At 38.6% G+C, this 25,024-nt stretch overlaps 1 long non-coding RNA gene across 2 annotated transcripts in view; it reads left to right on the forward strand.

The window, feature by feature from the left end:
• Positions 1 to 5,731, forward strand: part of LOC105728951 (uncharacterized) — a 322,271-nt gene extending 316,540 nt beyond the window's left edge. The window contains exon 12 of one of the 2 annotated variants that reach the window (XR_002479299.2): positions 4,092 to 5,731. This is a non-coding gene — a long non-coding RNA (uncharacterized LOC105728951). Of the gene's footprint in view, positions 1 to 2,885; positions 2,929 to 4,091 lie in introns of those variants that run through there. The other variant, XR_002479296.2, reaches the window with a different exon arrangement.
• The last annotated feature ends 19,293 nt before the right edge of the window (positions 5,732 to 25,024 follow it).

Below are 25,024 nucleotides of genomic sequence, written 5' to 3' on the forward strand. Positions count from 1 at the left end.
ACATTTGCTTGAGGAGAGACCAAGTTTAAGCTTTCTGCCCAGTAATTACATATACCCATTTAGTCCTTTTTATCTTTTTCTCCTCTGCCCTCTTGCCCCCTTAACAAATTTGGAATTTATAGGAACTCAGGGATTTTCAACATGGTAAGACCCAAGGAAATCCCAAAGCAGTCCATTGCTTGTTTCATGCCCAGATTTTTGACCCCTGCATATTTTAAGAAAAATCTAACTTTGATTCATTTACAGTTAGTGAAACTATTTTGTAAATCAAAACCTTCTTTCACTGACACAGGAAGTCATATTTTGTCAAAACTAGATGAACATGAACTCAGAGAGACTTGAATTCTATTGTAACCTCAAAAACCACAAAAATGGAAGGAATTCAGGAAGTCAAATGTGTGCCTGTGCCTTGTCTATAAGGCCTAACATTTTATTCATCTTGTGAAGATTTGTGTGTTACCAGTTTCATCGCTGCCATAGTTCTTGGTATAGACACGTGATATGATGGGGAGATTCCCACTTTAGAAAGCAGTTTTCACAGTAACCCCCTTTAGCCTTTGATTTTCAATGTAACCTTTGAAAACAGCTGGTCCAAATTCCATCTTGTCCCAGACCCACACAGACCTCCTCTGCATTATTTTCAACTCGAGGACAAAGGAAGTTCAGGGAGGAACACTAAGCAAGATGTGATTTGGCCAAGTAATTACAGCCGCTTTGCAAGCAGCCATCCAGAATGCAGATTTTATTAGATTTTGTTTTAATTTTTAGAAAAACCTTTTAAATGACTTATAGATCTGAATACTTTCATACTTTGTTTCCAAAGCTGAGATAGAAGGCTTAAAATGCTCCTGCAAACTGTTTGACCCATGAAAATAGACCCTTGACATTTATGAATGATCCCTCCTCATGTCCAATTAATCCCCATACACAAAGACCACTATAGTCCTTAATTCTCCCCAATGAAGTATAATAAAATTTAATTAATTTACCTGACAGCTTCTAACTTTGAATGAGAATTGTATATGAGCAATAGAATGTAAGAGAAAAGAAATCTAGCCCTAAATCTGGAGTCAGACAACCTTAGGCTTGTATCGTAGCTCTTTCAGCTGTAAATTATCCACCTCAGTTTTCTCATCTGAAAAGCAGAGCTAAGTAATATAAATTTACACTTCAGAGAGTTACTTTGAGGCTCAAGTACTTCAATGCAGGTAAAATACTTAGGAGAGTGCCTGGCATACTCCCACATTTGAAAGCTATGAGAAAGAGATATTTCCATGCACGCTTAGTAGGAATACAAATTGGTATAACCACTTTGGGCAATGGTACAAAAATAGTGATTGAATTTTAAAGCTTGTGTATTTCAATACCTAGCAAGTCCACTTCTTTTACTATTTACACGAGGGAAACGCACCCAAGGAGATAATGTACAAAATATTCAGAACAATGTGTCTGGTAATTGTGAGAAACCAGAAACAGACAAAGAGTTCTTTCACTTTTAAGTAGGAGAGGTTAGTGCCCGTAATGAATGCCCCTACATATTTCAGCAGGTTAACAAATTGACGTGGAGGTTCAAGGTCAGCCTTCAGTGTGCTGATTCAGTGACCGAGGCTTCTGTGGCTCTGCTGTCCTTAGGACCTTGGAAACTTCTGCTAGACCCTTTGCATCTCGTTAGCACACAGAGGATGAGAAAGGATATGGAAAATGTCATGAAGTTTCAACAGACTGGGCCTGAGAGTACCATACATCACTTCTCTTCACAGTCCATTGGATACAATACACTAGTTTAGTCATAGTTATTCATGATGTAGTCTAGATGCAGGTTCAGGAAGACAGGAAACCAGGGCTTTGATGAACAACATCCCAGTTCTGACACAAATACAATAATAAAATAATGAGGTAGGTCTATGTTTGCTAGCAAATGGGCCTTCCAGGACATATCATTCTGTGAAAAATTAAGCAAGTGACATATCATAGGGTGGTTCCCTGGGAAGCAGATTCTGAGATGGAGGTTACTGTCCTGGAAGTTTATTAGGAAAATTCTTGGCATCAACATCTAAGGAAGCAGGATTGGGAAAAGGGAGAAGTTGAGCTATGACATGGGCTCCACAGCAGCCTCAGCCACCCCACAGGCAGCTCTGAGGCTAGAAAGATCTTTCTGAGTTGCCCCAGTTTGTGCTAACATGACATTTTTGTCTTACAATGAACTTGCATGGAAACTAGTACATTGGTACCAAATGGAACTGGATCAGTCACTGACCATTGCCTGTCTCTGCAGGGGTGAGCCTGGGGGTGAGCCTGAGGGTGAGAGGGCTATTGCAGCCCAGGTAGTCCCAGCGGGGGCTGAGAGATGCAGACAGTCTACTGACAGTATTCCCTGATGAGGCAATGAGTCCTTCATTGAAGGGGGATTCGGGCAATGCATAGCAATGTCACCCCACATAGCTAAACCATTAGGTAGGCTATTATTACTGTAAAAGCAAAAGAACATGCTTATTTTCTCAGACTAAATTTCTATGTAAATTTATAGAAAAAGCCTGGACAAAAATCTAGACATTTTGTATAATAAGAAGTAGTAACAGAGTGATGAGTCTCCTTTAGAGTAAGGAGGCAGGTCTGAGATTGAAAGTAAATGTCAAAAGAAACTTCAACCACATCTGTAACTTTTAATATTTTTGAACAAAGAAAATGAATTGCTATTTTGCTTACCTATAGTAATTTAACAAAACTATTATTTGAGGTGGGTTTATCATACAAGTATATATAAGAATATTAACCCAGACAATATTCTACATGTCAGGACCTTCCATTGCAGAAGCATCACATAAAAATAGCTTTTATTTATTCAAAGATTGACTGACTTTCCTTCTTTATTCTTCCTCCCACAGCTTTCTGGCCTGTTCACTGCTTGCTAACATCTCCATCAAAGGGTGACTGGGTTGGGGCGCCGGGTGTGGGGAGGAGAGGAAGGAAACGAGAATGGGCAGTTTCCATTACTTGCTAGCAACTCTGGTAAATAGGTTTAGTAGGGGGAAATGTTGAAAATCAGTTATTCAGATTATCTGAGCCTGTCAACCATGCATGTTACACCCTCCTTCCATTAGCATAGACTCAGGAGAATTGGCCCTAATTGCATTTGCAGTGATAGTGACTGAAACAAGCTTGTTTAATGATTATGCAGCTCCTTAAACTGATTTTTTTTCTTTCAAATGGAACATCCTAACAGAATACTATGAGGAAAATGGCATTTTCTATTTTATTCTCACCTATGAAACATCTATAGATCTTTCAGGATAATAGTCTAGATAGACCAAACAACTTCTTTGAATTTGAAAAAAAAAAAAAAAAGATAGTTTATCTTTTATTTTGGTCTGGCAATAGAATAGTTTATTTGAAATATCCAGGTAGCAATAAAAAAGCATAATATAATCAATAAAAGACATTCAAATATTTGAGTAAAATTTGTTTAATTTAGAGGATTTTAAGAGCAGAGTTTTAATACTGGATTATAAAAAAAAAAAATCTTCTGTTATAACTGTAAAAACACTGAGTTTTAACCAAAAAATTCTAGCCAATTTGAGTCATTTTTTCTTGGAATTAAAATGCTGTGTTGAAAAGAAGCTTGGAATAAAATTCAAAAGATTAGGATTCTAATTCAGACCACCACTTTACTTAGTGATTTTGGGACAAATTTCAGTTTCTGACTCAGTTTGTTCAGCTATAAGATGATTGTATGAGGAAAAATCCTACACTTGATATGTTTTACACATATTTTTGTATTTATAATTTTTTCCCAACACTGATACTAATGAGCTATATTGTAGAAGAGTTTCACTGGTAGCAAATGGAAATGGATCTTGACCCAATCACATACTGGTTATTTGATGATAGTGAAACTATGTGGCCTCTCCAAGATTCTACTTCCTTATTTGTAGCATGAGGTCGCATATAATTCATATATCACTGGATTGTTGTGAAGATGAAAATGATGAAGTGCCAAACATTATGCCTGCAATCCCATAATAAAAGGGAGTTATCCTTAAATCTTAGCTATCCCACTAACAAGATGCACTCTGTTTTTCTCCTTTTCTAAGGAAAAACACACACTGTAAAATAAGAATTCTTCAAAGACAACTTGAAGACGTCTGGGAATTCCAAAGGCTGAAAATTCCATGAGTTCATAGCAGTGTTCACTAATTCCACTGATCTAAAGACAAAAAGGAGAGTCAACTGCATGCCCAAACTCATTCTGATGATTTCTTCCATCCTACCTTTTCTGCCTCTCTGGGGGTGGTTATGCCTGTAAAAAACATCGAAGCTGTCAGGAACAGAGTTGGCTTTTAAGATTGGAATGTCAGAGTCGAGTCTTCTTTTCCTCAGACCAGAGGGGGCTTGGTTGGGTAAGAGTTTTCAGATCTAAACAGAGACGGGGCTGGGATATAGCAGCTTGTACAGATAAACAGCACAAACACCTTGGGTAAGTGATACACCAAGAGAGACCAAAATAGGGCGGGAGCTCAATCCTAAAGCTAAATGAGATAAGAAGCAAGAGACCCTGTCTACAGGCACTGATGTGTGCAGGAACCAGAGGCCACCTACACTCAAGAAAATTCTAAATAATGTCGTTGGTCATTGGCACTTTGTTGTAAAAATGAGAGATATTTCCCTTTATAAGGATAGAGCTTAAAAGCATGGAAAGTAGCCCCATTAGGAAATACGAAGTGAGCTGGCATATTTCAGGTAGGTTAGACTGAGATTACAACACTGGACTGATTTTACACAGAGAAGAACTTGATTCCTAAGTGTTGAAGGACAAGATGCGGATAGTTACTAAAGTGCTCAGGTGCTGTCCTTTGTAGTCTGTAGCTCATTAAAATAATACATGACTGAACACAGACCCAAGGAAAGGGGTTCTATTCATCGCTGGAACGTAAACTCTAAGAAGATAAGGATTTTTGTCTGCTTTATTTACTACTGTATTCCCAGCTCCTAGAAGAGTGTCTGGCACTTAGTATCTGTTGGTAAGTGCCTGTTGAATTAACTAACCAGTGGTGAGATTTTGGAAAGCAGCTAGTCCAGCTGTAAGATTGTTTTCTCATCTGTGAGATGAGTCAGTTAGATTAGATGTTTTCGAAGCTTATTCTAGTTTTAAAATTGTTTGTTTCTATCAGAAACTATAAATGAAAAATGTCCATTCCTTTTTCATCTCCATCACCCATCTCACATCTTCCTTCAGTGCCTGTGTGATCTGTTTAAGTATAAGCACATGTAGAAAAGTACTAAGTGATACAAGATGACTTCAGTAGTTCAGGGAATCTTATTTTCCCCCTCTGTAAAGAATCATTTGCTTTGTTTAATGTCCATTTGACCCAGCAATCCCATTACTGGGTATATACCCAAAGGATTATAAATCGTTGTATTATAAAGACACATGCAGACATATGTTCATTGAGGCACTGTTTACAATAGCAAAGACCTGGAACCAACCCAAATGCCCATCGATGATAGACTGGACAAGGAAAATGTGACACATATACACCATGGCATACTATGCAGCCATATAAAACAATGAGTTCATGTCCTTTGTAGGGACATGGATGAATCTGGAAACCAACATTCTCAGCAAACCGACACAAGAACAGAGAATCAAACACTGCATGTTTTCACTCACAGGCGGCTGTTGAACAGTAAGAACAAATGGACACAGGCAGGGGAGCATCACACACTGGGGTCTGTTGAGGGGAATAGGGGAGGGAGAGCGGCGAGTAGAGAGGTTGGGGAGCGGATAACATGGGGAGAAATGCCAGATATAGGTGACAGGGGGATGGAGGCAGCAAACCACATTGCTGTGTATGTACCTATGCAACAATCCTGCATGATCTGCACATGTACCCCAGAATCTAAAGTGCAATAAAATATACATTATATATATATATATAAAAGAAAAACAGAATTAGTTTCTCGATTCCATTTACAGTGATGCCACAGTTCACTATTCACATAAATTTAAAGTACAAGGAAGTCAACTTAAAAAATACTTTAAGTAAATTATAGTACAAGTTCTACACAGATGTAGCAGAAACCACAATGGTAGGACACAAGCAATCACTACTTGAGAAATAGGCCTCTTCATCAGTAGTTATGGCACATACCTTAAAACCTGATTTTTACTAGTACTCTCAAAGGGACTAAATCACAATTCAAGTGACCATACCATTTAACTGAGGGCCCTTTATTCCTGTTTGGTAAAATAATTGCCTTGCTTGTACTTTTAAACAATATACTTTTTCAGCCGGGCACAGTGGCTCACATCTGTAATCCCAACACTTTGGAAGGCCAGGATGGGCAGATCACCTTAGGTCAGGAGTTTGAGACCAGACTGGCCAACATGGTAAAACCCTGTCTCTACTAAAAATACAAAAAAATTAGCCAGACGTGGTAGCGCTCTCCTGTAATCCCAGCTACTCGAGAGGCTAAGGCTGGAGAATCTCTTGAACCTGAGAGGTGGAGGTTGCAGTGAGCCAAGAAGATATCACTGCACTCCAGCCTAGGCAGCAGAGTGAGACTCCATCTCCAAAAAAATATATATAAATACATACATATATATATATATGTACACACACATACACACACTTATTCTGCTTCTGGCCATAATGGGCTAACTGGCATTAAAAAGCTCATCTATCATAAACAATTAGATAACTGGATGGAATATATGAAAGCCACTGTTTTTGGACAACAGGCAGCAAAATACTATGACTCCTGAGAAAAAGGAAGGAAATTAGGTGATACCTACAATTGGCCTGATTTTTGCCTAGAGATGCTGTCTAGACTGCTACTCTGGGAAGGAAAACCCAGGTGAAACATGTTGCTTCACCGAATAGAGGAGACAGGGATTGATATCGGGAAAGCTGAAATGACTGGAATTTGTAGGCAGAATATAAGAAAGCAAGGAGCTATGTAGAAAAAGAGCTCAAGAAATACATAAAAGGGAGGCAGTTGCTGTGGCTCATGCCTGTAATCCCAGCACTTTGAGAGGCCAAGGTGGGTGGATTACTTGAGGTCAGGAGTTTAAGACCAGCCTGGCCAACCCAGTGAAACCCTGTCTCTACTAAAAATACAAAAATTAGCCAGGCATGGTGGCAGATACCTATAATCCTAGCTACTCAGGAGGCTGAGGCACAAAAATCACTTGAACCCGGGAGGGTAGAGGTTACAGCAAGCCAAGATCACAACACAGCATTCTAGCCTGAGTGATAAAGTGAGACTCTGTCTCAAAAATAAAAATGAAAGAATATGCACAAGGATGTTCTTGAGTTTTTGGCCAATTATGAAACTATACAGGGTAAGACTTCACAAGCCAAAGAATAGCTGCTTGGAAAGATAATTACTGAAGAACTATAAACTGAACAACTACCAGATCTCCTTCTGAACTGAAATATATTCAAGCTCCAGCCAAAGTTGAGACACACTATTGAATTCACTCATCATTTAGCAGAGACTCCAAAATATCCATGAGTCAGTAGTAATACAAAATTGTCCCTATGATAAAAACTACAATAGCTCCCCCTTATCCATAGTCTTGCTTCCTGCAACTTCAGTTATCCACAGTCAACTTCAGTCCAAAAATATTCAATGGAAAATCTCAGAAATAAACAATTCATAAATTTTAAATTGTACACTGTTCTGAGTAGCCTAACCAAATTTCAAGCCATCTCACTTTGTCCCACCCAGAACATGAATCATTCCTTTGTCTAGTATATCCATGTTGTGTATGCTACCCTCCCATTGGCCACTTAAGTTATCAGAATGACCGTGGCAGTATCACAGTGCTTATACACAATAACCCTTGTTTCGTTTAATAACAGCCCCCACATGCAAGAATACTTATGCTGACAATTTGGATATGCCAAAAAGAAGCCACAAAGTACTTCCTCTAAGTGAAAATGTGAAAGTTCTTGACTTAATAAGGGAAAAAAAGTCATGTGTTGAGGCTGCTGACATCTACAATAAGAACACATCTTCTATCCGTGGAATTGTGCAGAAGGAAAAAGATATTTGCTAATTTTGCTGTCACACCTTAAACTTCAAAAGTTACCACTACAGTTCATGAAAAGCGCTTAGTTAAGATAGAAAAGGCATTACATTTGTGGGTGCAAGACATGTACAGAGAGGCACTCCAATCAATAGCAATCAGATTCTGTACTGTCCTCAGTTTCAGGCATCCATAGGGGGTCTTGAAAAGTATTCCCCATAGATAAGGGGGGACTACCACACTCTGTACCTGTTCTAATAAAACTTTTTAGAAATACCAAATGATTAAGTTAATCCACATGAAATCTACATGCTTGCTAGAAGAAAGCATGATGCTCTTTAAAAGAGCACAGCTAAATCCAGATAATCAATACTGTAACACTCACAATGTGCAGCAACATCCAATTAAAAAATTACTAGACACATAAGGAATTAAGAAAAAACCACTTTTCCATAACCAGGAGAAAAATGCATCAACAGAAAGAGACCCAGAAGTGACAGAGATGATGGAATTAGTTGACAAGGACTTTAAAACAGCTATCAGTAGTTTAAGTATGTGTACAAAATCATAAATGCAATGAGAGAAATGGAAACTGTAAAAAAAGAATCTAGTGAAACTTATAAAGCAGAAAAATATAATATATGAAGTGAAAAATTCACTAGATAATTGCAATAACAGTTCGATATTGCAGAAGAAAAAGGCCAGTAAGCTTGAATAGAAAAGAGAGGAAAATATAGTCTTTTCAACCATTAATGCCATAATGATCAGACTGTATAGGAAAAGATTAACTTTGGTTCCTACCTCTTATCACACACAAATAATAAACTAGACACAGATCATGAAACCAAATGTAAAACCTAAACCTATAAAACTTTATGACTTGCCATATGGATTTCTTAGAATATAAAAATTACCAACCAAAAAAGACCAAATTGATGAACTGGACTTCCTCAAAAGCAAAAACTTTTGCTACTGACAAAGCACCATTAAAAAATAAGATGTCAAGTCAAAGATTGAAAGAAAATATTCACAATGCACATCATAGAGTTGTATCTGGACTATAAGAACTTTTATAACTCAATAACAAAAAGACAACCAAATTTTTAAGATAAGCAAAAGATTTGAACATATACTTTACAAAAGAATATAAGGGTCAGTAAACACTAAAAGATACTCAACATCATAGTCACCATAGAAATTCATTTTAAATCACAATGAGATACCACAATACACCCACTAAAATAGCTAAAATGAAAAAAGATATTACCAAGATTTGGAGAGGATTTAGGACTACTGGAAATGTCATACATGGGTAGTGAGAGGGTAAAATAGTATAAACATCTTAAGAATACAACTTGGTAGTTTCTTATAAAGATATGCTTATCATATAACCCATCAACCCCTTTTCTAGGTATGAGCCCAAGAAAAATAAAAACATATGTCTGCTATACAGACTGCTTATCTACTTATGTATGAACACTTGTGGAACACAATATGAATGAATCTTAAAAATATTTTGCTGAGTAAAAATGGCCAATCCCAAAAAAGTACATATCACATGACTCAATTTGTTTGAGGATCTAAAACAGGTAATTCTAGTCTTTATTGATAGAAAATGTAATGGCAGATGGGGTTGGGGTGGAAGGTTGCCTGGGCAGAAACAAAAGATGATAATTTAGTGAATTGGGAATTTTATGTGTCTTGATTTTACATATATGTATGCGTCTTGATTATGTGTCTTGATCATTACACATATGTATGCATATATCAAAACTTAAGCTGGACACTTAAAATAGGTACATTGATTTTGCCCAATGTAAATTATTCTTCAATAAATTAATAATGTGTGCATATTTATACCCTCCTAGGGAAAAGACACTATAGATTTCTACCCATACATCTTTGATGTCATGCATCTTTTCAATTTTTCTTTTTTTTCAGATTTGAGTTATTCTGGGTCTCTCCTTTCCTACTCCCAGTTTCAGCTCCACCACCACCACCATGCTGCATGAGCATGCTGCATGACCAGCTCAAACATAATTAGTGACAGTTGTCACAACAGCAAATAACCTCAGTGGTACAAAAAGAAAACTGCACAGACCATTCCCAATTAGGAGCCAACCTGTGAAAAGTTTGCAACATATCAACTGAGATCTACGAATCTATAATCTTCTAGCTCATATTAATGCTATGGTGCTTCATTTGATTTTTCCTTATACAGACTTTTTTTTTTTTCTTTTTGAATGGAGTCTTACTCTGTCACCCAGGCTAGAGTGCAATGGCAGTCTCTGCTCACTGCAATCTCTGGCTCCCGGGTTCAAGTGATACTCCTGCCTCAGCCTCCTGTGTAGCTGGGATTACATGTGCGTGCCACCACACCCTAATTTTTGTATTTTTAGTAGAGATGGGGTTTTACTATGATAACCAGGCTGATCTTGAACTCCTGACCTCATGATTCACCCGCCTCTGCCTCCCAAAGTGCTGGGATTACAGGCATGAGCCACTGCACCTGGCCCCCTTATACAGATCTTTAACAACTCTTCTTTTTATTTCTGAATAAAAACTAAGAATGTTATCCCAAGTCTATGCATCTGAATGTCATGGGTGCATGGGTGAAGGAAAGCAGAAAGAAATTTGGAATCAGATTCAACAGCTGTAGTCATGCTTTCATTATTTGAAAGCCTCTTTGGACAAAAGATAATACACTGTAGGTTTTGTTGCCAAAAATGTCAGATTTTTGGTTTCAGCTCATGATCCAGAAGCTGAAAGTGTGTCAAGTTGGTGATAGTATCCAGTAATAATTCAGTTCTACAGTCTTTGTAGAATGACGGGCAAAATGAATGTCAACAACATTAAGCAGCCAGAAACCAAAGGTACGTTGTGAGCTAGCAGCAAGGAATAAGAGAATCTTAACAGATGTAATTTATAGCATTACTGTTGATGAAGTTAGTAACCTTTAGCAAGGAGACATAGAATCAATAGCAGCCTGACAGTTTGCAGCTGCAGAAATTTAAGTGGGAATTGACCAGAAAGTAAGGTGCAAGAGGTATTGGCAGAATATTTAAACCAGATGAAAATATTCCAGGTTAATTATAAAGTGTCCAAAATGTGGAATTAGAATGATATCTTCAATTTCCTACAAAGAAATGGACCAATGTTTATGAAAAGCAACTCAAATGTAAAGAATTTTATGTTGATGAAATCACAGAAAGAACATTTGGGTGTTTAAACTGTGGCATTGAAAGTGCAGAATGAGAAGATACATTTCAGAAATTCAGTGCATGCACTTATATTTATCAGTGCACCATCTCTTTCTCTGCTTAGATTTTTATGGTGTTGAGATGCTTATAATACAAACTACTCAATTGAACAATGGTATATTGATATACAGAGTTAATCAACAGACTAGATAAGTGATAAGAGAAGAGAATATTAGAACTCAGCTCCAGCACAATGAGTCATTAACACCCTTGGAAATGTATAGCTGTTAAACAAAACAAGGAAACCATATTGCCCTGTGAATTCAATGGGATCTAATGGGAATTTCAGAGTAAATTTATTTTAAGATGTGTAGGAAGCTTAATCATTCAAAGTGCTTTTTCTGTTCTGAAGCAATTCATCCCACCACATCTTTTCATTTAGTACTGATCAGTTTGCTTAAAAGATTAGAAGGTGAAAGCATGCACTCCTAGAAGAGAGATCCCTCTTAACATTTTGCATTTAAAACTCTTTTCACAGCCTCCTACAAATCTGTATTAGCGCTGCTGTCACAGCTTAATGTATATCTTTTGGCCTCAGGAAATTTTGCGGTGTTTAGGATGCTTATGTTTTACACTCGTAAAACATATCTAAAAACAAGCAAAGGGCTCACCAAAAACAGAAGATACCATCAAAGTGACAAAAAAAATCAGGTAATTGTGGGCAACTTAGATGCTCAGGTCAGCAGGAGACAGGTTTATGTCCTCAAACCTTGCATACTGCTGTTCAAAATATTCATTTAAAAAGTGATAGTAAATAAATCCAACTTTTTATAACTTTTGACTGTTTATTCCCTTACAAGTGTATCAACTTGAAGTCATTGATTAATTTTGGAGTCGAGGTCCAAATGCAATTGGACCTGCCTGTAGAAATAACAGGAATATTTCATACAAGTCTTTCTCACTTTTTACTGTCATATTCAGAAATCACAAGTAGAACACTGTATTAAAACTAAATGAAACTAAAAATGACTATTATGAAAGAGGATAACATTTTTAGCAGTGGCTTTTTTGACTTGGGAAGACTGGGAGATTGAATGGTGTGCTGTGCACACTAGCTCTTTCCATGAGAACAACTCATTAGCTGCCAACATTTGTCTCAATAATAATAGCAACCACAACTACAACTAACATTTATTTGTTACTGTCAATGTTGACATGGATATGGAGAAAAGGTCGCACATATACATTGCTGGTGGGAATGAAAATTAGTTCAACTTCTATGGAAAACAGTTTGGAGATTTCTCAAGTAACTAAAAACAGAACTACCATTTGATGCAGCAATCCCACTACTGAGTATCTGCCCAAAGGTAAATAAATTATCAAAAAGATAAAGAAATTATCAAAGATAACTATTATCAAAAGATAAAGACATTATGAAAAAGATACCTGTACTTGTATATTCATCACAGCATTATTCACAATAGCAAACAACCTAAGTGTTCATCAATGGTTGACTAAAGAAAATGTGGTATACATATTTATGCAACAATAAAAAAGAATGAAATCATGCTCTTTGCAGCAACATAGATAGTGCTGGAGACCATTATCCTAACTGAACTAACTCAGAAACAAAACCAAATACCACATGTTCTCACTTATAAATGGGAGCTAAACAATGGGTGTATATGCACATAAAGATGGAAATAATAAACACTGGGGACTCCAAAAGTGAGGAGGGTTAGGGGTGAGAGTTGAAAAATTACCTACTGGATACAATATTCACTATTTGGGTAATGGTTCTAGTAGAAGTCCAATCCCCACCAATATGCAATATATTCATGTAACAAACAAGCACATATGTACCCCTGAATCCAAAATGTAAAAAAAAAATAAAATTATTTACTATTGTCTCTGTTCAAATCACTATTCTAAGTCTTTACACATAACCCACTGAATTCTCTGAGTAATCCTACCCATTAGTTATTTCCATTTCTGTTTTGCAGTTGAAGAAACCAAAGCACAAAATATAACTTGTCCAAGATCACAGAGTTTAGGAAGTAACGAAGCAGGACTTTGAGCTTTGCATGAAGTGATGCCCCATAAATGCAAAGGGAATATAACAGCAGTGGGTCCATAAAGTCCCACCTAAGGAACCCCCTTCTGCCAAAAAATTTCAGATTGAAACAACAAAAACCTAAGCAACTGATAGTCAGGTAGGGTTAGTATTTTTCTATGTCCAGCTATAGAACTGAAAAGATCTTTTCTATGTTTAGTCGACATGAATTTCTATTAAAGAAGAAACAAATGCCAAAAGTAGAGCAGAGTACTGTTTGACAGAAAAGAAGGACACTTTAGAATGGCTTTCTGGCAGTATCACTTATATTGTTCTCCACCAAAAAGCAACTTTTAAAAATCACCAATGATTTAAGACTGTGGCTTGCTAAAGAGGATAGATTTTCTGGTCTATTATTCTGAAGTAGGGGCAGAGTGGATGTTTACTTAGCAGGCAGAGAGCTCAGTACTTTACATGTGACATGTAGATATGATTAGGAATTATATATACGTATTTTTTTTTTTAAACCAGATTTGGAACCTAGACTCAAAATGTGCTAAAGGTCACATAGCTACTAGGTGGTAAAAGGATGATTCAAATCCCTGGTTTATCTGACTACAAAGCTCTGGCTCTTTCCATGATCCTACCCTTGGAATCCCAACACAGAAGTCCTAAATACAATTTTTTTTTTTTTTTTTTTTTTTTTTGAGACGGAGTTTTGCTCTTGTTACCCAGGCTGGAGTGCAATGGCGCTATCTCGGCTCACCGCAACCTCCGCCTCCTGGGTTCAGGCAATTCTCCTGCCTCAGCCTCCTGAGTAGCTGGGATTACAGGCGCACGCCACTGTGCCCAGCTAATTTTTTGTATTTTTAGTAGAGACGGAGTTTCACCATGTTGACCAGGATGGTCTCGATCTCTTGACCTCGTGATCCACCCGCCTCGGCCTCCCAAAGTGCTGGGATTACAGGCGTGAGCCACCGCCTAAATACAATTTAAGAACAGATATCATTGTTTCAACCGCCTAAATACAATTTAAGAACAGATATCATTGTTTACAATGAGTTTCAGTTGTGAGTTAATCTGTTGAGTTCCACATTTTGGCTTTGAAAAAGAAAACTACTGGTTAGTGTTTCACCCTATTTCAACCTGTTTCAGCTTACACATGAGATGATTCCCTTAAAATTTTAATGCTTGCAAACAAACCAAATCTAGAGATATTAGATTAGCTACATTTTCCAAACAAACAAGGTGTAGGAAGGGTGGGAAAATAACCTGACCTTGTTCTTGAGATCAGAAATGCTTAAAGGCATGTGTAAAAAGCCCGAGGGAGAAATACTCAGTATTTTTTACGAGTTCGGCTCAGGCTTCATTGCCTAATCATTTTCTTATCGCCAAATATTACATATTTACACAGGTGCTTCTCTGACTTAATTGTTTGAAAGCAGTCACAGGAAGCAAAGCTATGTGACTCAGCTTTGGTGATGCACTCCAGCTGGGGTCTGACAGGTAAATAATTACCACTAATCAAAGCCTAGATGAATTCAGGTTCTTCAAAGTCAGATGGGGGAGAAGGGGATAGGGATTATTAATGAACTGTTAGGAATATCAGGAGAAATAAGAGCTGGACAGTCTAGTCTCAGATGAAAACAACAAAGAGAACAGTTAACATCAGTAAGACCTTGGGTGCCATGTTTATTACAGCACAAAGATCTTTGGCTGGGTTCCGTTATTCCTCATTCAGGCATAATTAGTCTGGGTATCTTAGGAGCCTCTCTGCATCCATGAAACTGAGTGGGATGATGAGCTAGGTCCTTTTCAGTTCTCATGGGGTGTAATTGCATGATTTCATTATGCAGAATTAGGAGGGGAAAATCATTTTCTTGCTTCTACACGAGTAAATATTGTTTGAAATAAAAATTAAGAATCAACACATTTGCTCCTTGAAAGCAAATCATATGAAATGAGTGCATATTAAGTGAACAAACTTAGATGGGAGGGGGGTCTAACTATCCCTAGGGGGGCCATGGATTTCAACAGAAATTTCCACGGAGTTATTATGAAGGATAACTTCCCTGAGGCTTTAGCCCCTGCATGATGGATTCAAGAGCTTTATTTAAAAGTCAGCCTGTACTGGCTTGTAGAAAGCTTTCAGCCTCTTTTTGCAAGTCATTTTTCAGCTTCCTGGTAATGAACAAAACAGGTCTAATAATTTTCAATAATATTCTCAGGAAATGTGTGGTGCAGGACTGCAGCTTTCAAGCAGTTGACACAGAAATCTAGTTCAGTCAGTGTGGAGAGTGGTGCCTAAAGACGCCTTCTGTGTTTTGGAACCAGCCAGGAGTGCTGTATCAGCCACAACAAGGACATATTTTGACTGGTTTTCATCAGTTTGACTTGAGTGGTTTTTTTTCTTTTTTTTTCTTTTTTCTCTGCCTCTTGTAAAAGCATTTGGTCTGAAGCAGAAAAAGAATTTTTTAGTTGTAATTCAAAATACTCTTATTGTCTCATAAAATGTGAGTTGGAAGATTTACCTTACGGTTTGGCTGCTAGCTGGAAGTAAGCAAGAATCTGGTGCATCAGGGGAAAATATTAAATGACCCCTTAAGATTCTCTTTAGCCTGGAAATTATGGTGTGTACCCTTTTTACTTTGAGCAGAATTCCCAACAGGGCCTTGAATGAGGAGATCTGGGAGAAACATGCCCTCTTTGGTCAGAATGAGCACCCCAAATATAACAATCCAGAAGAAAAATACCAACATCTTAAGGAAATGGTTTTGAGAGAAGTCTTCCAAGACACAATACTATGTGCTGACTCAGGGAAACAGGGCGACGTGCTGAAAACATTTGCAGGCCTGGAAAATAACTGGTTTAATAATTCAAGATGCTTTTAAGTTACACAAAAATAAATAAACCTCCATTCCCAAAGTGATGTTATATGGTGAGCCACTCCTTAAATGAAACAGAGCTTAGAGTTTGATGCAAATTCAGCTTTGTGAAACCCTTAAACAACTGACAAAGAAGTTTACCACTCCACACCACATCCCAAATGGACTAATGGAAATATTCTTTTCATGACTTCAAAATATTTAGATGAAAAGTGAAATATTTAGTCAATACCCCAGACATATTTTCATTGGGGTATCATGAATCTCAGTGTTTCCAAGGTGATTTTTCCAAGCGTTCCTAGGATATACATCAGAGTGTCTCAACCTGGCACTAGTGATGCTTTGGACTGGATAATTCTTTGTTGAGGGGGTTGTCTTCTGCAATGCGGTATATTTAGCAGCATCTTCAGTTTCTGCTCACTAGACACCAGCAGCATTCCCCAAGTAGTGACAACCAAAAATGTCTCCAGACATTGCTAAATGCAAAATTGCCACAAGAATATACTTCATTTTTACTCATTAAATCCCAAATAAATTCTATGAGATCGTTTCTATTATGATCCTATTTGTTCCGACTTTATAAATAACTAAACGTGGTTTAGAACGCATGAAGTGACTTGTTCAATTTCACAGTCTCCTAAAGACAGGACTTCAATAGAGCCTACACTCTCTGTTCTAACACTGTAGGCACTCAGAATTTTACTTGAACAATACTGTAGATGCTCTGTGGTATAAGAGTTCCAAAAATATAGAAATAAACACTTTGCTCAAAGAGTCACAAAATGACTATTTAAATGTCATCTCTGTTCAAAGACGTACATTGGAAATCAGGAAGGACCACACAGTTGTCCACGCCTGCATGTGGATAGTCGAGCCATATGTAATTGTTTCCATTTGCTCCTTATTACTTGCATGTTCTTTCAGTTACCTGAATGGATAGCTAAGTCTAAAGAGACCATCAGATCCACCATAAAGCAGATGGTCAGAACACTGTTGACAGCAACCATATTGTGACAATGGAAAGGGAAGACATTTGTGAGATAAGCACAGCTAAGGTTTTCTGTTTACTAGGGCTGGAAATTTTTGAAAATTAACATCTTTCAGCTTCCGATTCCTTATCTGAAAAAGGATTATTGCAACTATTTTACAAGGTGTTTGTAAGAATATAGTACATGCAAAGCCCATGATATAGAACTCGGTATGTAATAGGCACTTGATATATGGCAGCCATTATTGTGATTCATTTAATGGCTACGAGACACAACAGGAGATCCCTTTATTTTCATGAGAGGATTGGTGGAAGAGAGGAAACTGATAGTATTTACTAAGCTTTTAGTACATGCCAAGCACTGTATCAAGTGCTTTACATGAATTATTGAATTTCATTCATGAAGTTGATTCCTTGCTGATTATATTAAGCACTCTTTCTTTTGGTTTGTTTACTTATCTATTATCTGTCTTCCTTACTTACAGGAGGGCAAGGAGCATGTCTGTTTTATTCTCTGCTATATACCAGTGCCATATACTTCAATCAATGTTTGTTGAATTAATAAATCAATGAACCTGTGAAAGAAAGGATGATCCCTCTAGGAATGATCTTTGACTCTCTTCTATCAAGTGCTCTTGATTCTTTCGCAAGCAGCAATTCTGGGATGAATTCCTTTCTTTGTCATATCTATAGCCATAGGCCTGCTCCTGACCATCATGGCCTTGAGTCTGAACTGTGGCAGCCACATCATAATTCTCATGTGGTTTCTAGCTTCTTCTCACTCCCAGCCAAGCTCCTCACTGCTGCCAGGGTAATATTCCTCCCACACTCTCACCAAGACGCCTTGGATGGATCATTGTCACGGACTAGGTCTAGGCCAGCATCTTCCACTTACAACCAAAACCTCTCATGATGGACCCCAGCTTGCCCTAACCCACCTCACCTTCTACCATTTACCAATGTTACCATCCATTTCAGGCAGACCATTATCTGCTCGAACATTTTGGCATGTGAACTTCAAGATCATTCCAACATTTAATTGGTGTATAGTTTATTAGGTACCTCCTAGGTAGCAGGTTCTGTACACTAGGTACACTTCAGTCAAACATGCTTCCTATCCTAAAGAGCATAAAATATACTTGGGGAGAAAAGCATAAAAACAATTGCAACACGATATCAATCAATTTGAAAGCAGCTGCACAGGGTGCAAAGTAGGTTCCGGGGAATGTCTGTACCTGCACTTGGGAGGTCAGAGAAAGCTCCCCAGAGGAGAAAAGATATCACCTGACATCCAAAAGAGCTTTGTTAGAAAAATAGTGCAGAGAGAATACACATGTTAACCCTTGAGAGGAACAAATATGGCTCTCTTGAACTGGAAAAAAGTTATTATCTAGAGAGTAGATTATGAAGTAGGTAGAGGAGAGGAGAGGAATGACAGATGCTTTGGAGACATGACTGCAAATCACAGAGGGGGGTGTTACCCACTTGAACCCCACTCTAAAAACAATGAGAGATCACAAAGCAATTTAAAATAGGTTAATCGAGATGTTACTGCTTCAGACTAAAGGGGGATGGTACTGTGATGGGCACTTAAGTAAGTTACTGTTTCTTCCTTATAAAATACAGGCTTATAAAACAAATTCATACTCTGGTTCCAGAGCTGTAAAGGAAATGTCATCTACAGTGTAGCAAGGTGATTTTGGCCTTGGAGCCTGAGAGAGATCTCAAGAGCCCACACTCAGGTCTTGCCTGAGCTCTGTCAACAACTCTGGATCTGCTCTGTGCCTCGACTTCCTTAACTGTCAAGTAACAGGGATTAACTGACTATATGACCTCCCAGTCCTTGTCCAGCTCCTCCCTTCTCTGAATCTTGGCCAGTGGTCATAAGGCTGAAGATTTGCTAAGAAGAGTCACGCTTGAGGAGCTTGTTAAAGTTCTAAACTCACTTTCCAAAATGCAGGTATTGTAAATGGGGACATTAAAAAAAAGAAAGTACTCCAGGTGAATCTCAGGCAGGGACTCCTCAGACAAAGCTTTGAGAAACTCTGAAAAGAATGAGTCTCTTCATTTAAATAGGAATGAAGCCCACTCCTTCAGGCCCACTCCTTCAGGCATTGGCTTGAATAATCAAAAGGAGACTTAAACCCCCAATTAAACCTTTAGAACATAGAAGTCAAATAAGAATAGATCATTTCAAGGAATTGAAATGAACAGAGTAACACCCCCGCCCCTTAATGCTGTGCCCTGCTCCCTGCTAAGCACTTGATACTCATTAGTGCCTGTCAGTCAGAGCCAGCTGCACAGGCAGATGGGCTGCATGGTCGGGTTCGGAAGCTAGGGGGCACGAGCAGGAAGGAAGGACGCTTTGGCCTTTGTGGTGAGAAGCATGCATCCCGAATGATGACAGGCTTTGGCTATCTTTTCTAACTTCCCATCATCTGGTTATTGATGTTTCCACCACGTATCAAAGTAGGCTTGCAAAAGGCTTGCCCTTTGCCTTCGTGTTGCTTCCCTAACATCTTTTCATTTTAACCGAAGCAACTAACATGTCAAGATACTGCATAATATGATTGAAAATATAACACTTTTTGAGAATGTGCTCAAGGAAATCAATCTCCCACGTCCCCTTTGTCTTCCAGCTATGCCATGAAGTATGTAAGATCAAAATCAAATGCTTCTCAGAATTCATCTTTGGAAATCTTTGCGGGAGATAATCTATCAACCTTTGAGATAGGCAGGCCTTTAAAACCAGGGTGACTCCCTGCATACAAAACCATAACTAATGTCAAATTAGAACAAACCTAACATCAGGTACTCTCAATCAATGAAAAAGAAAAAAAAATGAAACCTAAGGAGAATTAGCTTTCAAAGGCTAAGTGCAGATTCGGAATTAACCAAGGAAATAGGTGTTCTGACATTAAGAACGATTTCTTGTCACCATCAGAATGTTTTTGGCATTGAGGAAGATGACACAATAGCGGAAAGAGGATGAAAGTATAGAGCTTTTAAGCAGCATTTGCCTTGATTTTTACTTTAAGTTCACTGCACCCTTCTGCTGCAAAGATTAATTTCCAGAAGGAACTTATTCACCAATATCCAGTACCAATTATTTGTCAGTGTAACTACCACGAAGAAGAAAGCTCATATCTTAGAGGACAGGGCAGCGTAAGGGGGGGCAAAATGAACTTTGGAGGCAGACAGACCTGGATTTGAATGCTTGCTCCACCACTCCCTAGCTGTGTGTTTTTGTCAAGCTGCAAAACTAGAAGTTTGTGCTTCCTCAGCTATAATGGGAATAACAACCAGGATTTTAAAGATGTATTATAAGAATGAGAGAGAGGCTGGACTCAGTGGCTCAAGCCTGTAATCCCAGCACTTTGGGGAGCTGAGGTGGGCGGATCACTTGAGGCCAGGAGTTTGAGACCAGCCTGGCCAACATGGTGAAACCCCGTCTCTATTAAATAAATACAAAAATTAGCTAGGCATGGTGGCATGCACCTGTAATCCCAGCTATTTGGGAGGTTGAGACACAAGAATCACTTGAACCTGGGAGGTAGAGGTTGCAGTGAGCTGAGATCACACCATTGCACACCTCACCACGTCCAACTCAGAGGCCTGTTAAAAAATGAGTTTCTGAACCTGCAAAGCTGTGCACTGTTCATAGACTCAGCCAAAAACAGGCCATCATCTCTCAATCTTCACAGTAGTACAAAGGTTTCCTTATAGTTTAGTAGCAGGCATTGTTTAATGCAGGGATTTTCAACACTCTACTGCCAAAAATTCCATTAAACCGTGTTTTTTAATCTCTTGCAGACCACATAGGTGATATTTATTCAACAAATTATTGTCCCACTTCTATTAATCTAAAGTATAATTTTCCCATAAAGGTTTTGAAGGAATACCATTCATTAATCAGTAAATGTCTATGCAGTACTACATCTGATGTGCCGGGGTCACAATGCTGACAGAGACCTGGTTCTTGCTCACAGTTTGTTGGGAAGACGGACAAGTAAAAGACATGGCAGTGAGAAAGAGAAGTGAAAAAGCAAGTGTAAAGTGTTAAGGGACTCTATAGAAGAGGCATTGCCTGTGGCTTGGAGAGCTAGGAATGACTTTCTGGAGGAAATAGATCAGTCCCAGGACCTGAAGGATGAGTGAGAGACAGCCAAGAAAGACAACACAGGGAGAATGATTTGGGCAAAGGGAATGATGTGTGCAAGGCTTTGGGATGAGTGAACAAGGTGAATTCTGTAAAGGAAACATTTTTGGTCGGACTGAAGTGTGATCTTCCCAACACGTTTAGTTCTGTGCTGCCTCATGTTGGTCAAGGGGTTGATCTCAGTTAGGCTTATTGCAAATATCTTCCAGGTTTGTAGAATCCCAGCTGCGAATAGTAAAGGGCTTTGGTCCAAACAAACCAAACTAAATTGCCAGCTCCACAGCTGAGTGTCTACATTGCCTTGGGCAGTGCGCTTATTTTCTTTGAGCCTCAATTTCTACATCTATGAATGAAAGAATAATATCTAGTTTGCCGAGTAGTCGGGAACATTAAATATATGGATTCCCTGACACACAGTAGGCACTCAATAAATCACAACCATTCTATTAGCCACCAGTGAGAGCTGAAATCTATAAACTTCCAACTGGCAAACATTGATATGGTTAATGTCTGTAGTCAAAACCCAGATGTATCAAATTTTTTGTTTTTGAAAGCAAAAATCTTCATTAATAATAATTATACACTGATAATTCTCACTACTATTGACTGCTATAACTCAGATACTGTGGAAAGCATTTATATTAAATTTTTATTTAACCCTTACAACCATGCTATGAGATCATTTGTATTTCTACAAAACAAAAAGCCTCCTGATCTTAACTACATTTTCACATTTTGGGTTAAACAGCTTCAATTCCTGCACAAGTTCCCAGGGACTTTAATCTGAAAATATGCATTATCAAATCAAAGATAGAGGAAAACAGTCTAAAGAGTTTTCCAGATGTATTTGACCATAAATCTCATTTTGACTGGATGCATATTAAAATTTCATTGAAACGTACTTTGTGAAATGCTAAAATATTATCAGCTCTATTTCATACCTGAGAAAACTGGGCCTCAGAGAAGTTAATCAACTTGCCTGTTGTCAAACAGCTCATAAGCATGAGGGATCATGACATGAAACCAGGTCTTTCTAGCTCCAAAAACACACACTTGGCCACTGGACAATTATTTTTAACACAGCTCCAATTCTTAGAAAACAGGTAGGGTACAAAAACATAGGCCACTATACTAAAACCATAACAATTATGGGTAAACGGTCCGAACGAAAACCAAAAAAACACCTTTGCATACCGAGTAAGAAGCCTTAGTCTCAAGGATCGCCCCCCACTCCTAATACTGAAAAAAAAAGAGACCAAAAATTAAAGCCACTCCGGATCCACAAGACCAACACTTTCCCACCGTCAAGCGACCGAACGCTTCACACAGCATTCAGCCATACACCTACCTTAATGATTCTCGCCGGAGCCTGGGCTGTTCTTCCTCACACGTCAGAGCTCAAGCTCCACCTCCAGTGGCCTAGATTTTCAACATACCTCTCACTATTTTAGTGGTGCTTAGTGACAGCTCACATCTGGTTGTTCCCTCAGCAAAGGCAACTGCAGCCCACTGCTGAGCATATTACCAAAGCAAATAATTCACTTAGCCCAAACCTAATGATCCCTCCTCAAAACTCAGAGAATATGAAAAAGAATTGCCCCATCTAGTTCCCTTAGCATTATGGGAAGAGGCAAGACTTTCATTTACTTCAGCAGTCCATATGTTTGAAGGTCAAACAACACCTGGGTATTTCTTTGAAATAAACTAATTGAGCCTGGATGATTTAGAGTCAGTCTTGCTGAAAGACTCACTGGATCACCAATGGTAAAGCAAGACCTGCTTTTAAAAACTCTGGGTTCCTCCAACCCCAGCTTTATCAAATGGCAAAGAATATTTGATGCTGTTCAAAGATTAAGGCCTGGATCAAACTGAGTAAAAAGAAAGAGAAAGGATTGCTTTCAAACTGCTAAGAAAAAAAGCCTTGGCCCCAGGTGTTCAGCGTGGTAAAGAAATCAGAGCCAGCCAGAGGGAAATCAGGCAGAGGGCCTAGAAAGGAATCGTTTTCAAACTCTAAGTGTGCATAGAAAGCAGCTGGGAGGCATCTTAACAATGCAGGCTTCCCACCTGGCTTTTCCCTTATATTCCTCCCCACTTTCTTGGGTCTTTTCTTTTCTTTTTTTGAGACAGGGTCTCTTTTGTCACCCAGGCTGCAGTGCAGTGGCATAACCATATCTCAGATATGTCTTTATCAGCAGCATGAAGACGGACTAATAAAAGGTGTGAGCCACTGCTTCCAGCTGTGTTCCCCTTTTAGCTGGTTTTCATGGAAACCTCGTTCCTAGGAACAACACATACTGAGACCAGTTTGATCAGATTTGGAGAAATGCAGATAGCTCACTGCAGCCTCAACCTCTTGGGCTCAAACAATCCTCCCATCTCAGCCTCCCAAATAGCTGGGACTACAGGTGCACGCCACCATGCCCAGTTAAGTTTTTTTATAGAGATGGGGTTTCTCTTTTCCCAGCCTGGTCTCAAACTCCTGAGCTCAAGCAATCCACTCGCCTTGGCTTCTCAAGGTGCTGGGATTACAGGCGTGATAAGGTTTTTGTTGTGTCCCCACCCAAATCTTATCTTGAATTGTAGCTCCCGTAATTCCGTGATGTTCTCATGGTAGTAAGTTTCACGTGATCTGATGGTTTTGTAAGGGGAAAGCCCCATTCCCTCACTTCTCTCTTCCCTGTCACCATGTAAGACGTGCCTTTCACCTTCTGCCATGATTGTGAAGCCTCCCCAGCCACGTGGAACTAGAAATCTATTAAACCTCTTTCTCTTTATAAATTACCCAGTCTCAGATATGTCTTTATCAGCAGCATGAAGATGGACTAATAAAAGGTGTGAGCCACTGCTCCCAGCTGTGTTCCCCTTTTAGCTGGTTTTCATGGAAACCTCGTTCCTAGGAACAACACATACTGTGACCAGTTTGATCAGATTGGGAGAAATGCATGGACTTCACCTATTTGGTATGTATCACATGCCGCCATGAGCATCAATTGGTTGGTTTGTTTTATGTCAGACAGCTTCTATCTGAGAGCCAAAGGTGGCCTCAAGGTAGAATATCCCCTCTCTGCCTATTGGTCTTCCAGTTTCACAAACACATAGGACCTTGTACTTGTCTCTATCATTTTCACTGGCATTGTGGTGAAGTATTTCCCCACTGGACTATTAATATCTTTTTCTGTACTTGACTGTGAACTCCATGTGGATTCATGCCCATCTTGGTCACAACTGCATCCCTGGAACCCAGCACAATACATCCAGGTATACCCTAATTATTTGCTGAATTAACAAATGAATGGCATTAGAAACCAGTGACAAGGCTAACAAGAACTTTCTGGGACAAATACATTGAATGATACATAATTTTTTTTTAAAAAGTGAAAAAAAATGCACAACCATTTATTTTCATCTTATAATTTTAAAATGTCCAGACTTATCAAGAATTATACTGTTTGGTTTCAACCACACTCAACCATTATGATTGAGGGAGAGTATGCAAACTGAAATAATAACAATAGAATATAATAATAATAATGATCAGAGCTAAGATTTATGAAAGACTTGTGTGCCTGGCCCTATGCTAGGTTTTGTTTACGTATTACCTCATATAATTGCCTCAACGAGTCTATGAGGTAGGTGTCTCCATTTTATAAAATGAGGGGACTATCATTTACTATCATGAGCTGCCCATGAGGATTCCTGTATGCCTG

This window comes from Aotus nancymaae, unplaced genomic scaffold (genome assembly GCF_030222135.1).
Source record: "Aotus nancymaae isolate 86718 unplaced genomic scaffold, 86718_ANA_hifiasm-v0.15.2.pri h1tg000067l, whole genome shotgun sequence".
NCBI classification, from domain to species: Eukaryota; Metazoa; Chordata; class Mammalia; order Primates; family Aotidae; genus Aotus; species Aotus nancymaae.